At 51.1% G+C, this 13,609-nt stretch overlaps 1 pseudogene; it reads right to left on the bottom strand.

The window, feature by feature from the left end:
• Positions 1-3,045: 3,045 nt before the first annotated feature.
• LOC106840719 (dehydrogenase/reductase SDR family member 2, mitochondrial-like) lies at positions 3,046-10,079 on the bottom strand (annotated as a pseudogene).
• Between the last annotated feature and the right edge of the window lie 3,530 nt (positions 10,080-13,609).

Below are 13,609 nucleotides of genomic sequence, written 5' to 3'. Positions count from 1 at the left end.
TGAAGCCACAGAAATAAGGATTTATGACTTGTTATGACCCTTCTTCCACATGTAGACATACAGATAGCTTGGGAATCCCAATCCATATTTTGGAGACCCTACAAAAGGGATTCCAATATTGTGAATTCCCACGCTCTCTAGGTGGGTGGGTGACTTTCCTACTTCTCAGATCCAGACGTGACTCCTTACCATGGTGGCCAAATGCTTCACGGCTGGGGCCGTGGGATACAGGTTCCCCCTTCAAGAGCCTTGAGACACCAACCGGAGGAGAGTTGGGGAAGCCATGTTGCCTGGCTGGAACCCTAGGAGGGACCACTGAGGCCCCAAAATGTCAGGCAGAGAAAGCCTACCCAGTCCTGCTGTGAGCTGTCCAAGGGGTAGCACACTTCCAACTCTCTTGAGAAGGGTCATGAGTGTGTCCTGGAAGCTCGTCTAGAAGGTGACACTTATGGACACTAACTTGTTTCCAGAACCGGAAAGGAAATCCATGACAGACATCCCCTCCCCGGGTCTCCAGAGACCTAAGAAAAATTTCCCCGGAGCAGACTGAAGTGATGGAATAAGCAATCGGGCAGGGAGTTAAGCCCACGGTAGCAGACACATGATAGGAGTAGTGCAGAAATGGTCAATTTCTGAGAAAAAAAGAAAAGAAAAACAATAAGATAGCAGCAGGCTCAGAAGCTTTCCTCTGGGCCTGGGGAAAAATCCTTGAAGACTCCACTGAGTCTTTGAGTCTGCAGAGAACAGCAAGGATCTGCATGCTAAATTCCTAAACAGCCGAAAAAACAGGAAAATAAAACCTCAGCAAGTGCATTGAAAACGAAAAAACCTGCAGAGGGCACAGGAGAGAGGGACTAAAGGGAGGAGTGAAATAACAGGATGGCTGTAGGATAACTAGAGAGAGGAGAGCTTGAGTTTTGTTTGTGGCACGGTTTTGTTTTGTCTTTAAAGAGCTCTGAGAGTTTGAAGCTGCAGATAAGAGAGAAGATGGTTCCCAGACAGAGGTGCCCAGAGGGGTGGGAGAGGATAAGATCCCAAGTGGACACGGAAGGATTCCCCTGGAGAGGGAAGGTACGCCTCCTTCTCTAAGGCGTGAGCTTTCAGACAGGAATAGAAGCAGATGCAGGCGTCAGACCAGCGAGGGGAAAGCTGACAAGTACCATCTCCTCGCCATTGCTCCCTCCGTGAAGTACGCAGCAAAGTCACTGCTTAGAGTGAACAGAAGTGAAGCTGTCAGGGAAGAGTGGTGGCAGTTTTAAAACGCCATTGGGGAAAAGCAATGAGGGACCTGGGGGACTGGGCCGGCCAAGGGAGGGGTGTGAGGGAAGGGTCACAGTGGCATTGATGAAGGTGGCAGAGCTAGTGGCACGAGCTCAGAGGAGGAGGCAGGAAGGACTGGAGTGTAACAGTGGCTGGACTAGAGGGCATCCCCTATGTGGAATGGTGCTGGGGGTCTGAGCCACCACTCCTTGAGGGCTCCAGATTTCCCCAGCTCTCTTTACTCCCTGAGAAGAACCTGGTTATGAGAGAGGCCATCACCTTGTGATGGTGACAGGACTCAGGGTGGCACATGCTGAGGGGAGCTGGAACCACAGAGACAATTGTGACCTGGAGGCTGGGGGTCAGGCAACACTGGGTGAGTCTCAGGCAAAGCCAGAGTGGGAGGGCATGGGGATTGTTAATCCAACCCCTTATTTAACAGCTGAGAAACTGAGGCCCAGAAAGGTAAAGACAGTGGCAGAGGAAGGACTCTTAGCAGATCGTCCATTCCTAGTCCAGGATTATTTCCACAGCTCCCAGGTGGAGGGTGGGGAGAGAGACCACTAGATGAATCTCCTCTTAGAGCCACTGGCCTTCTGAGGGACGGGCTCTTGGCCATGCTCCTGGGCAATTTGGCGTGATATTTAATTACCACCTCCCTATGTCCCCAGGCAAAGACTTTCTCTTTTCTAGCATCTCAGGATGCTCAAGTGCTGCTGACAAATGTGGAGGAAGGACCCCTTGAGGATGGGGACAGTGATGAGGAAATGGACAACTGATGCAGGGATGATGTCTGTAGGCAACGCAGCTGCTCGCATTGGCCAGCCTCACAAGGAAACCAAGGTTAGGAGTTTCAAAACAAGTTTATTGCCAATAAAAAAAACATCAAACACAGATTTTGGCTCAGTAGCTGCTCAGCAGCAACTCCCCTCCCATCACCTGTTAGCCCTACACTAGACTTGTCTTAGAATTCCCCATGACACCTCCTGAGGGCCTGGCCTTCATTCTTCTATCCAATCTCCATTCGGGTCCCAGGGTAAAACGCAGGAGCTACACTCAGAGCGACAGCCTCCAGTCCTGGTGGTGGACATCAGAGCCCCAGGGAGAAGCTGGCCACCACAGTGCTCTCCTGGTGATGTAGCTGGCGCCTGGAGAGCACAGGAAGGACCTGAGTCCCTCAAGTCCTCTGGCTGCCCTGCCCTGCTGGCAGGAGGACAGAACTGAGGTCTCGCTCATGCAGTAACGGACTCTGACTTCTGGCCCTTCTTGCCTGGCCAGAGGGCCCAGCACACTTCCACCCCTGGATGCTGCCTCCCAGGCCCCTTAAGGGATATGGTGGGGCCCCTCCTGCCCACCAGATCCCAGCTCCCAGGCTTTGCAACCCCGACTCGGTGAAAGGAAGGGATGATTTGTGAAGATGCAGTTATAGTCCTGTGTCAACCTGCTGCTGCCACCCGCAGAGGCTGTTAAAGGAATTTTGCAGAGCCGGATTATCTTCAACCTGGAAAAATTCAGAGGATCAGCGCTAGATAAGATCGTGAGGGGGCAAAAGAGAGGCTGCCCTTGGCTGACACACGCCTTTGTGGGAAGATGGCCCTGCTTGGAGATGGGGCAGGGGTTCTGCCAGACTGTTACCACAGAGGAGGGAGAGGCTGCTGGTCTCAGAGGCTGCAGGCCAGGCCCTCAGAGTGAGCGGCCTGAGTGTGCAGGTCTCAGAGGGGCTTAGCCAGCTGGGGAAAGCACAGGGTGGTCAGTGTGGGAGCAGCCGGGAGCTGCTGAAGTCAATCATGACGAGTCCCAACGACAGGCAACCTGGATGCCCTGTGGGGCCAGCTCCACAGCCCAGGATGTGGGAAGTCCCAGCAGGGCATTTTGCTGGTAGTGTAGGTCCCCAGTGTCTAAGAAGGGAAAAGAAACAGGAAAAGTACCCTGCAGGTGAGAGGAGGCGCTCTGGCTAGACCTCCAGGGACAAACGTGCTTGCTCTTAGACCCGACTCAGACGTTTCTGCTACTCCACCCCTGGGAATTACGGAGGAACAAAATCTGAGCGGGAGCAGGAAGAAGCCTGGGCTCACAGAGAAAGCGGGAAGGCTGAGGCTGTGTGTGCCTAGGCCCAACCCAGAGGGAAGTGGGCTGAAGAGACCCCAGGCCAGATCCCCCCTGCGCCACAGACGGGTGGACCTGGGGCAGGTCATTGCAGACCTCTCCATCTCAATTTCTGCCTGGTGATAGTCACAGGGATGTCATGTAGGGACATTGATAGCCTGTACTGCCCCCTCGTGTGAAGTTTAAAAGGAACTCTCCTCTGAGCCGGTGTAGCCCCACTGGTGCTGACTTGGTGAAGGCAACCATTAAAGCTATCCCCTCCCTTCAGAAGAATGTAGCGCCATGCCAGGGTGCATGGCTGGGCAAGCAGAGCACGGAGACCACTTGTCCCTGGACTGGATAATGCCCTTGTGCAGTGAACAACCTGTACAGCCATACATGGCACCCCTGGGGTTGCAGGGACTGAATGAGATAATAGTAGTGAGTGTGATTTTAAGTGGCGACAGGATAAGTGTACGGTGTCGTGCACTTGGATTTTATTATCACATGGGATCTATATTCACTTCCCCCTGACCCTAATGTCCACTCCATTGCCCTATTCCAGAACTCCCCACTCACTGTTTGAGGTGCATAGACAGCTGGAGTGGCAATCAGCACCACAGAGCCTCTGGTGTGAGGAGACAGACAGGGGTGATGAGGTGGAAGTTGAGCACAACCGAGAAGCCAGATGCTTCCAGAAAACAAGCTTCCAAGTGACGCAGAGACAGAACCGAGGTACAAGGAGAAGGGAAGTAGGGACGGTGCCAGGGGCTCTGGGGAAAAGTGAAGGCTTTGGGGAGGTTGGACCAGAGAGGGTGTTGACACCGCCTCCCCCACTGGGAAACTCTGGGACTCCCTGGACCTGGTGACACGGGCAGGGATCAAACAGCAGCTGGGTCTCTGGAGAACAGACCTGGGAGCGTGCAGCCATCAGCGTGAGGTCGGAGCAGTGCTCGCCAGCCCCACTTCCCTAGGAAGGAAATGCATTGAGAGTCACCTGAGTTCCAATTCCAGCTCTGGAGCAGGAGCAGGAAGGGTGCTGACAGACAAAAAGAGATGAGGAGCCGAGAGGCGGAAGCTCGGGCGGAAGGCGCACAGCCGGGGGCAGCAGGGGCTTCCTCTGGCCTCTTTGGAGGGGTTGGGTGCTCTGGGTTACACCACAAGGCTCCTGTCCTTTTTGGCTGCCCTGCCATTCTCGATGACAGAGCTCATCAGAGGTGATCCAGGCTCCTCTGTGGGTGTGGAATCTGTTGGGCACATTCCCTCCAAATGTTCCCCATCACAGTTTGCCCACGTCCCCTGCGGACCAAGTGGCCTGAAGAGGTTGTTCAGGAGGCAACAGGAGACAGATCCCGGCATCCAGAGCACAGTCCTTCTACCTCCTCTCTTTGGGATGCCCCACTTTGGGCCACCTTCCCCAAGTGTCCCCTAGCATAGAGGAAAGCAAGGCAGAGTCGCCCCAACTCCACGATCCCCACCCTCACCCCCTCTTCTCCATGAGGGGCAGCAGCTGGCTCAGCAGCAGGGCCGGGGCCTTCACATTCACGTCCAGGATCTGAAATCAGAGGAGGGGCTGAAGGGAAGCTGTGAGGTTGGGCTCCTCTGCCCGCCTGGGGTCCCGTGGGGAGGAGCTGGGGTCTGCGCTTCTCTTCTCGGTGAGTTCCCGGAGTTGGGGAGTCGGAGGGATCTGAGGCGTCCGCCCGCCCACCGGGAATACTTGTTTTCAGAACCTCCTCGCTGTCGTTCGCTGCATAGACTCTGCAGCACATCAGCCTCCAGAAAAGGAGGTCAGTGCAAACAGTACCAGGAAAGGACGTCGGGCAAGCTGTGTATCGGTGTCTGCTTTAATTAGCAGAGGTGAGATTTCACAAGCCAGCCGGCTGTAAACACCAGCTCTGTGTGGGGCCCTGCTCAGGGGCAGGAGCTGAAATTTGAGTTTCCCATAAAAGCTGGAGGCTGGGCTGGGGAGGGAGGGGGCATAGCTGGACCAGGAAGGCCAGGAATGTGAGAACCCAAGAGACAAAGTGGGGCAGGATCTGGAAGGAGAGAAGGGAGGGGTGGTCAGTGGAAGGCGTCTCCGTGAGGTGGGAATGGCTCACCCTGACCACAGGACCCATCTCTGTAGACGCAGTGTGGGGGGAGGGTCAGGACTGTGCCAGCCCTTCTCAAGGGGGCCCTCAGGACAGCAGGGGCAGCAGGAGCCCCTGGAATGCTTGGTGGATGCTGGCTGAGATGGTGGGCCTAAATGGGGGTCTCTTTTCTCAGCTGTGTCTGTGGACAGGCGAGGTGTCCCCATGATAGCCCAGGGTGGGCTCTGTGGGACAGCTGGACTGACGGGATCAGAGTGGGTGCCAGTGAGTCCAGATTGTGACAGCCTCAGGTTTCTGAGCCCGGAGACGTGATCTGGCCCAGAGCTGGGTATGTCCCCTCACATCTTGGTTTGGAGCATGGCAGAGAAGGTCTGCGGTATCATTGGCCACCTGGGCAGACTGACCCAGGTGTGCTCTACCCAAAGGAAGCCGACGCTATGGCTTGAAGGTAAATGGGTGGCAGCTGGGAACACACGCAGGTGGGCGAGTAGACATGAGAGACAGAGAACCTCACAGCTCTGTGCTCCCTGGGCCTCACCTTGTCCCACACCCGCTCACCGGTCCCCAGGGTGCTCCCCACCAGGGGGTTGACGCCCCTACTGTGCTCCAGGGCCTGGGGAAGACAGAGGCAGCACAGAGGGTGAGGAAGAGATGAAACTGTGGACCAGAAACTTCCTCCCTCCCCCCACAGTCATCTGGGAGGGCTTGGCTGATCAGAGGTCCCTGCCGGGTGGGTCCTGGAATCATGAACCACGATTCCTGCTGGCTTCACTGGGCCTCCTGCTTGATTTCTCACCCTGAGACTCACTGTGGGGGAATGCTGGACAGTTGCCAAGTCACTTGCATTTCCCCCGAACCTTGCTGGTCTCTCTCCTTTCCCTCTTTATACTTCCAGGCAGAACCCTCTCCTTAGCGCTCCCTCATTTCTGGGAATCGTCACTCTTTAAGTCCTGTATACCTGGAGTCTGTTCTCTGGAAAACATATCAGGCCAATTCCCACTCCCCTTCAAGACTCTCTTCAAAAATGACCTTTATGGGTTGGCCCCATGGCGTAGTGGTTAAGTTTGGCACGTTCCCCTTCAGCAGCCCAGGTTCCTGGGTTTGGATCCCAGGCGAGGACCTATACCACTAGTCAGCCATGCTGTGGTGACCCACATATAAAGTGGAGGAAGAGATTGGCAACAGATGTTTGCTTGGGGCAAATCTTCCTCAGAAAAAAAAAAAAAAAAAAAAAAAAAACTTTTCTTGGCAAGCCCCCTGAACAGCACCCACTCACACAGTGACCATGATGGGTCTCCCAGTCTGGCATCTCCCTCACTCCAGTCCACAGAGCTGCCCCTGCCGTGGCCATTGTCCCAGCTTCACAGGGCTTCAGGCATCTGTTCCTGTGTTCCCTGCAGGGTCCTGTCAGGTGCAGAATTAAGGTTAAGAATGTGGGTTTTGGAGTCAGGCAGACTTCAGTTCAAAATCCTCCCTGCCACTTAACCTCACTAGGTGTGTTTCCCACCATAAAGCTGTTGGAACAACATTGACCACCTCACATGCTAATGTGCTAGGGTGTTAGTGTGTGTCTGACACACAGTAAATATCCAAGAATATGTTAAGGAAAAGAGCGTTTTGACTTAGAGCCCCTCCTCCCGTGGGCTGGCTGTGTGTGTTCTCACCTCTTCCCCCTCATCGTGGCCACCAGCCTCTCCAGGTCCTCGGCCTTCCCCACATGGCACACGGTGCCCGTCACACTCAGCCCCTCCCCCTGTAGCACTGCCACTGCCCGGTCAAGGTTCTGCTGCTTCCAGCTGCTGACCACTATGTGGGCCCCGTCCTGGGCCAGATGCTGGGTGATGGCGAAGCTGATCCTGCGGGCAGAGACGGCTGTGGTGGCCTCAGCCCTCCCCACCCTCCTCCTGGGAGTCTGATCTTAGGACATAAAATACGTTCCCCAGTGTCCCAGTCTCCAAACGAGCAGAAACGAGGAACTGACTTTTACTGAGCACCTGCTATGTAGCAGGCCTCGCGTTATGCTAGCATCCACTCTGTCATCAAGGCATTATTATCCAGTTGTTAGCATATTGTACAGGAGGGTTAAGTAAAGTCACAAACTGCCCAGGTAATAACCTTGCAGCCTGGATTCAAATCCAGGTCTGAGTCCAAAGCATCTTCTCTCTCCACCTTCTCCGCCTCATGGGAAACAGGAGAGTTTAATGACAGAGCTCTCCCTTTGCAAGATGCTAATATCCAGAGCTGGGTAAGGGGCAGGGATGTGGGAGAAGGGAATTGACAGCAGATCTCACTCTGCAGTGGGGACACTACGTCCCTTGCAAGGGCCCATGCCAGCCACAACTCACATTTACTTACCCCTCTGTGGACCCAGTGATCACAGCCACTGTGTCGGCCAGTGCACAGCTCCTGTCTGCCCCAGTGCTGTGCATTCTCACTGAGAGAGGGGCCAAGGAGCAAAGAAGAACCCCAAAAGTCCACAACACAGCCCTCAAGCATGGTGGCCAATTTTCAGGCCTCCCTCCTGCTGGACCCAACCCTGGGAGGAAGTCAAAGATGAGTCTCCATGGTGGCGTCTCTGTGACATCTCTGGTGGGTGTCCTAATATCATTTCAACCTCACAGGGGATATACAGAGCTTTTCTCAACGCATTCCCCAGACCAGCTTCCCCAGCACAATGGCCACTCCATCATCAGCGTAAACATGGTCGGGCACACGGCACACACCTAAGTGGTTCTTGCTTGGTGGACCACCAGAATCCCACGCAAGGAGCAGACCTCACTGTCTTCTTAGACTAATTCATTCCTTCCCTCCCTCATCCATTACCTGGTCATGTCCCTTGCATCTCCCTAATATCTCTAGTTTCTGTCCTTCCCTTTATCTTTTGCAGTCACCACCCTAGCCCCAGTCTTCATTTTCTGCTCAGTTTATAGCACCCTCCTTGTCCCCAGCTCCTCACCTCACCCCAGACCCCAGATTTGTCTTCTCCATGGGTCTCACTGACCACGTTATCCCCTCCTTCTCAGAGGGTTCTCATCCAGCTGTAGACAAAGCCCAGCCACTCCCCTCTGGCTCTGAAGACTTTCACCCAGGTGCTCTGGGCAGCCCTCAGTCCTCTCGTCCTCCTGACCCCAGGCCACAGTTCATCTTAGGCCCCTCTGCTCAAAGATCCACACTGGGAGTTTGTTATATTTCCCATCAGCCTCATCTCAAAACAACTCTCCCTCCTGGTGCAGGCCTGGCTCTACCTCCTACCGTTCCAGCATCCCCTGCCTCCTTCAGAAGATTGAAGAATGGTAATAATGATAATAATAGCTCCCTTCTATTGAGCATTTCTGGGGTAGGAGCCATGCTAAGCATCCCCGGTGATTTTCTTCTGTTATCTTCTCCTTGGCCCCATGAGGTTGAGACCACCACTATCACCCTCATTTTAAAGAGGAGGATACTGAGTCTCTGAGAAGTCAGCTAACTTGTGCAAGCTCCCACAATTCATAAGGGGAGGAGCACCGGCCTGAACTGAGACCAGTCAGGGCCTAGGATCTGTCCTCTTCATCTCAGCACTTCCCCTCGCTCCTGATGTGGAATCCTTGAGCCAACCTTTCCTGAAGCCCTGCAAATGATCTTTCTATCCTTGATACCCTGAGAAATCACTTCCTTTTGAGCTGTAGAGCACATGTGGGTAAAAATCTGTGAAAGAAAACAGTTCTAAAAATTCATTAACGGGATTGATTGATATTTCTAAAATCTAATTACACCATATGTTTGTTTGAAGGAGCATCTACTCTTTTTCTGCCTTTCCCTCCTGCCTAAGCCAGGCTCATGCGCAGCCTTCTGTCTGGGCAATTCAACAGGGAGTGCCTGGGGACAGAGGACATAGAAGGCTGCTCTCTGCCCTTGTGACATGCACGGTCTCATTTTGAAAAACGACCCCACTGGAAGTGATTAAAGACCATGTGACCATACGTAATCAGGAGTCCAAATGTCTAATGTAAAGACTGAGGATGACCCCCCGGGGTGGAGGGGCAGGAACGGCTCTGTGCAGGAGGTGGCATGGTCTTGAACCAAGAGGAGGATGTGTTTTGGTGGAGAGGCCTGTGGACGCTGCAGGCACTGCTGACCTGTGAAATGGTGAAGCGAGGGATGTTCACCAGCTAGAACAGAGGGGCAGGTTCTGTGGACTGAATGTTGGTGTCCCCCCCAAATTTCTATGTTGAAACCCTATCCCCAATGTGATGGTATTAGCAGGTAGGGCCTTTGCAAAGCACCAAAGCCCCCAGGAGCAGGGAGCCGGCTTCCCCAGGCAGTGTCTATAAAGGGCTGACACATAAGCCCTGTCTGCCTGGGCCCCAGGAGTCTGACTGGCTGACAGGCCACTTCCTTAAGCTGTACCATGAGAAGCAGAGCAACAGGGGGCCAAGGCCCTCCACGGGAAATCAAGCCAACTTATCCACAGCAGACCACTCAGGCTCACTTCTCCGTGAGATGCTGAGAGGATGGTCTCCCACTTTTCTTCTTACTGACTCGACTTTGAAAGTTTCCCCGAGAAAGCCTGTTTCTGAACCTCTGCAGTGTGATATGGTGACCACAAAGGAACTTACCTTCTGTGACAATAAAGGATTCATAAGCTTTCCAGGGAATGGAATCCATGAGTTCTCTGGATTCTCTTCTCTCCTTCTGTACATTCCCTTGGTGATCCCAACGTGTATGCCACCTGTATGCCCAGGACGCCCACATTTGTTTCTCCAGTACAGACCTCCCTCGAACCCCAGGTTAGCAAATTTAAATGCCTACTTGACATCTCCACTAAGATATCTAATGGATATCTCCAACTTAATACACCTGTGATCATTTTAAAACATGTCCACAAATTCCAATATTCTTTCCTTCAAGAAGTGGAGCCTAAAACCTCTGCCCCTCAGTGTAGACTGGTCTCAGTGACTCCTGTCTAATGAGTAGAATAAAGTGAAAGTGATGGTGTGCAGTTCTGTGGACAAGGTCATAAAAAGACACTGTGGCTTCCATCTCGGTTGCTCTCTCTCCCTTTCTTGGATCCCTTGCCCTGGGGGAAGCCAGCTACCCAGTTATGAGGATGCTCAGGCAGCCTGCGGAGAGGCCCATGTAGTGAGGAACTGAGGCCACCTGCCAACAGCCACGTGGGTGAGCTGTCTCGGAAGTGGATGTTCCAGCCTCAGTTAAGCCTCAGATGTATGAAGCCCCTGTTGACATTCTAACTGGAACCTTATAGAAACCCTGAGCCAGAACCACCCAGCTAAGCCTCCTGAATTCCTGACCCCCAGAAACCATGAGACAATAAATGGTGGTTTTCGTAAGCCACTGAATATTGGGGTATTTTGTTATGTAACAATAGATAACTAATACAGTATTCCAACTAAACTCATATTTTCCCCAAACCTGCTCTCTCTGTGGGCTTCCTTGCCTCAGAAGACGGTAACTCCATCCTTCCAATGCCCCAGGCTTAAGACTTTGGAGCCATCCTTGGTTCCTCTCTTCGTTTCACACCTCACATCCAATCTGTCAGAAAATCCTGTTGCTTCAGTCTCTCTCTCTATCAAAATGTAACATTGTCACCACCTGCACTGCTACCTCCTAGTGGGAGCCACCTGCATCTCTCGCCCTGCTGCCACCCTTGCCTGCCTGAAGTCGCACCTCCACACAGGAGTCTGAGCGATCCTTGAAACGCGTGGGCCAGAGCCAGTGACTCCTTTACTTAAAACTTGCAGCGGCTCCCCATCCTTCAGAGTAAAAGCCTGTCTTAGTCTGTTGGGGCTGCTGTAACAAAAATACTATAGGCTAGGTGGCTTATCAACAACAGAAATGTCTCTCTCCCAGTTCTGGAGGCTGGGAAGTCCAAGATCAAGGTGCCAGCAAGTTTGGTGTCTGGTGAGGGTCCACTTTCTGGTCCAGAGACAGCTTCTTCTCGCTATATCCTCACATGGTAGAAGGAATCTCTCTGGGGTCTGTTTTATAAGGGCGCTAATCCCATTCATGAAGGCTCCACCCTCCCGACCTAAGCATCTCCCAAAGGCCCCACATCCTAATACGAGCAACTTAGGGATTTCAGTGTATCAATTTGGCAGGAACACAAACATTCAGACCATAGCAAAGCCCAAATTCTTACCATCTCTGATAAGGCTCTAAATGATCTGTGTGCCCCCTTGTATCTCTGACCACACTACTACTCTCCTCCCAGCCACACTGGCCTCCTTATGTTCCTCAAACATGCCAAACACACTCCTGCCTTAAGGCTTCTTCACTGGCCGTTCCCTCTGCTGAAATGCTTTTCCCTCAGAGATCAATACATCTATCGCCTTCCCTTTCTTCAAGTCTTTGCTTAAATGTCGCTTCTCAACAAAGCCCAGGCTGGCCACTCTATTCCCCCTCTCCCTCCAGCACTCTGGATCCCCCTTAAACTGCTTTATGTTTTCTTTCCCACCATACTTATCACCTTCCAACAAACTCTGTAATTTACTTATTTATAGTCTCTTGTTTAATTGTCCATACCCCTTACTAGAATGGAAGCTCCAGGAGAGCACTGGTCTCTGTTTTGTTCACTGATGTATCTCAAGTGCCAACAACAGTGACTGACACATGGTAAGCACTCGATAAATGTTTTTTGAGTGAATGAATGAACGGACAAATCTACATGTTCCCTCATAAGAACTTTACACAGTTATCCACTTTTAATCTAAAGCTGTCCATTTCACAGTTATTTCAAACTTGTTTACCTCAAGGAGAAAGACTTAAGAATGCTCTTTGGCTCCTAACATTAGTTACCTGCTAACCTGTACTGATTTTCAGCAAGCAGGAGTGCCAGGAAGCCGTGAGCAGGAGGGAAATCATGACCCTTGGATTCTCAAATTCTCAAGCACTCAGATTAAAGGACAGCAAAGGAGCTGCTGCTGCTGCAGGTGGAATAGACTGTGCCTCCTCAGCGTGCACTGGGAGTCTCAGGAAATTAATCAAGTGTTATAGCAAGAAGAGGTGAGAAACAGCTATATCTGTGGTTTCATCCACCCCTGATCTTCCAAGATGGCATGAAATAGAATAGTGCTGTCCAACAGAAATATAATGCGAGCCACATACTATCATTTCAACATGTAATCAATATAAAAAGTTATTAATGATATATTTTACTTTTTTTCATACCAAGTCTTTGAAATCCAATGTGTATATTACACTTGCAGTAGCTCTCAATTCAGACCAGCCACATTTCAAGTGTTCAGTAGCCACTTGTGGTTAATGACTATCGTATTGAACAGTACAGACATAGAATATTTGTCAGACCAGGACAATATATGAGAGGTGTTCTTGTTGTCGTTCAGAAAATGTGGTCAACTTTGCTGTAACTCATCCTTCTGAGAGTGCTGACAGTAAAGAACATTCTACCAGCATCCATGGGCATCCACCTAGCTAGAATACTGTATCCTAAATCCAGATCTACACCTGTTGAAGTTGTCCTGTCTCCTGGTTTTCAGGGACATATGATCTAAAAAAAACTGCACTAGCACAGAGAAACATGCATTATTTTACTAAAATTACTAAAATTAGAAATAACCTAGGCTCTTTGCTAACAATCTATGAGAACCTCAGCACCCCACTCAAGACTACAATTCAAAATATAAAGCATAGCTATATGTGCAAGTAACTTTATCGTCTTTTTATAATAGCAGAAAAATGGAAATAACCTAAATTCCTAATAACTTGGAAATGCTGGCCATTTTTCCTTGATGTGATATCATACAGACATTAAAAATGAAGTTTTAAAGTAGTTTATAATAGTGTGGGGGAAATACTTAAGTGAAAATGCTAAGTGGAAAGTCAAGACACAAAATTGAGTAGGCAACTATTGAACCAAAATTGGACCAAAATTATATTAAAATAAAAAATACATGGAGAAAAAAGGCAGAAAGTAAATATACAATAATGAGATGAAGCTAATTTAAGCTGTACATCTGCCTTTCTCCCCACACTATATCACCAGATATTGTGAAAAAAGGTTAAGAGAAAAAGGAAAAGAAAAAATCAATAGCAGTACATGAAACTATGAAGTGGTGTTCTTTTTTTTTTTTTGGTGAGGAAGACTGGGCTAACACCTGTGCCAACCATCCTCTATTTTTTGTATGTGGGATGCCACCACAGCATGGCTTGATGAGCAG

This window comes from Equus asinus, chromosome 2, assembly GCF_041296235.1.
Source record: "Equus asinus isolate D_3611 breed Donkey chromosome 2, EquAss-T2T_v2, whole genome shotgun sequence".
Lineage (NCBI taxonomy): Eukaryota > Metazoa > Chordata > Mammalia > Perissodactyla > Equidae > Equus > Equus asinus.
The sequence above is the reverse complement of the archived record's forward strand: the minus strand, read 5'-3'. Positions and strand labels throughout refer to the sequence as shown.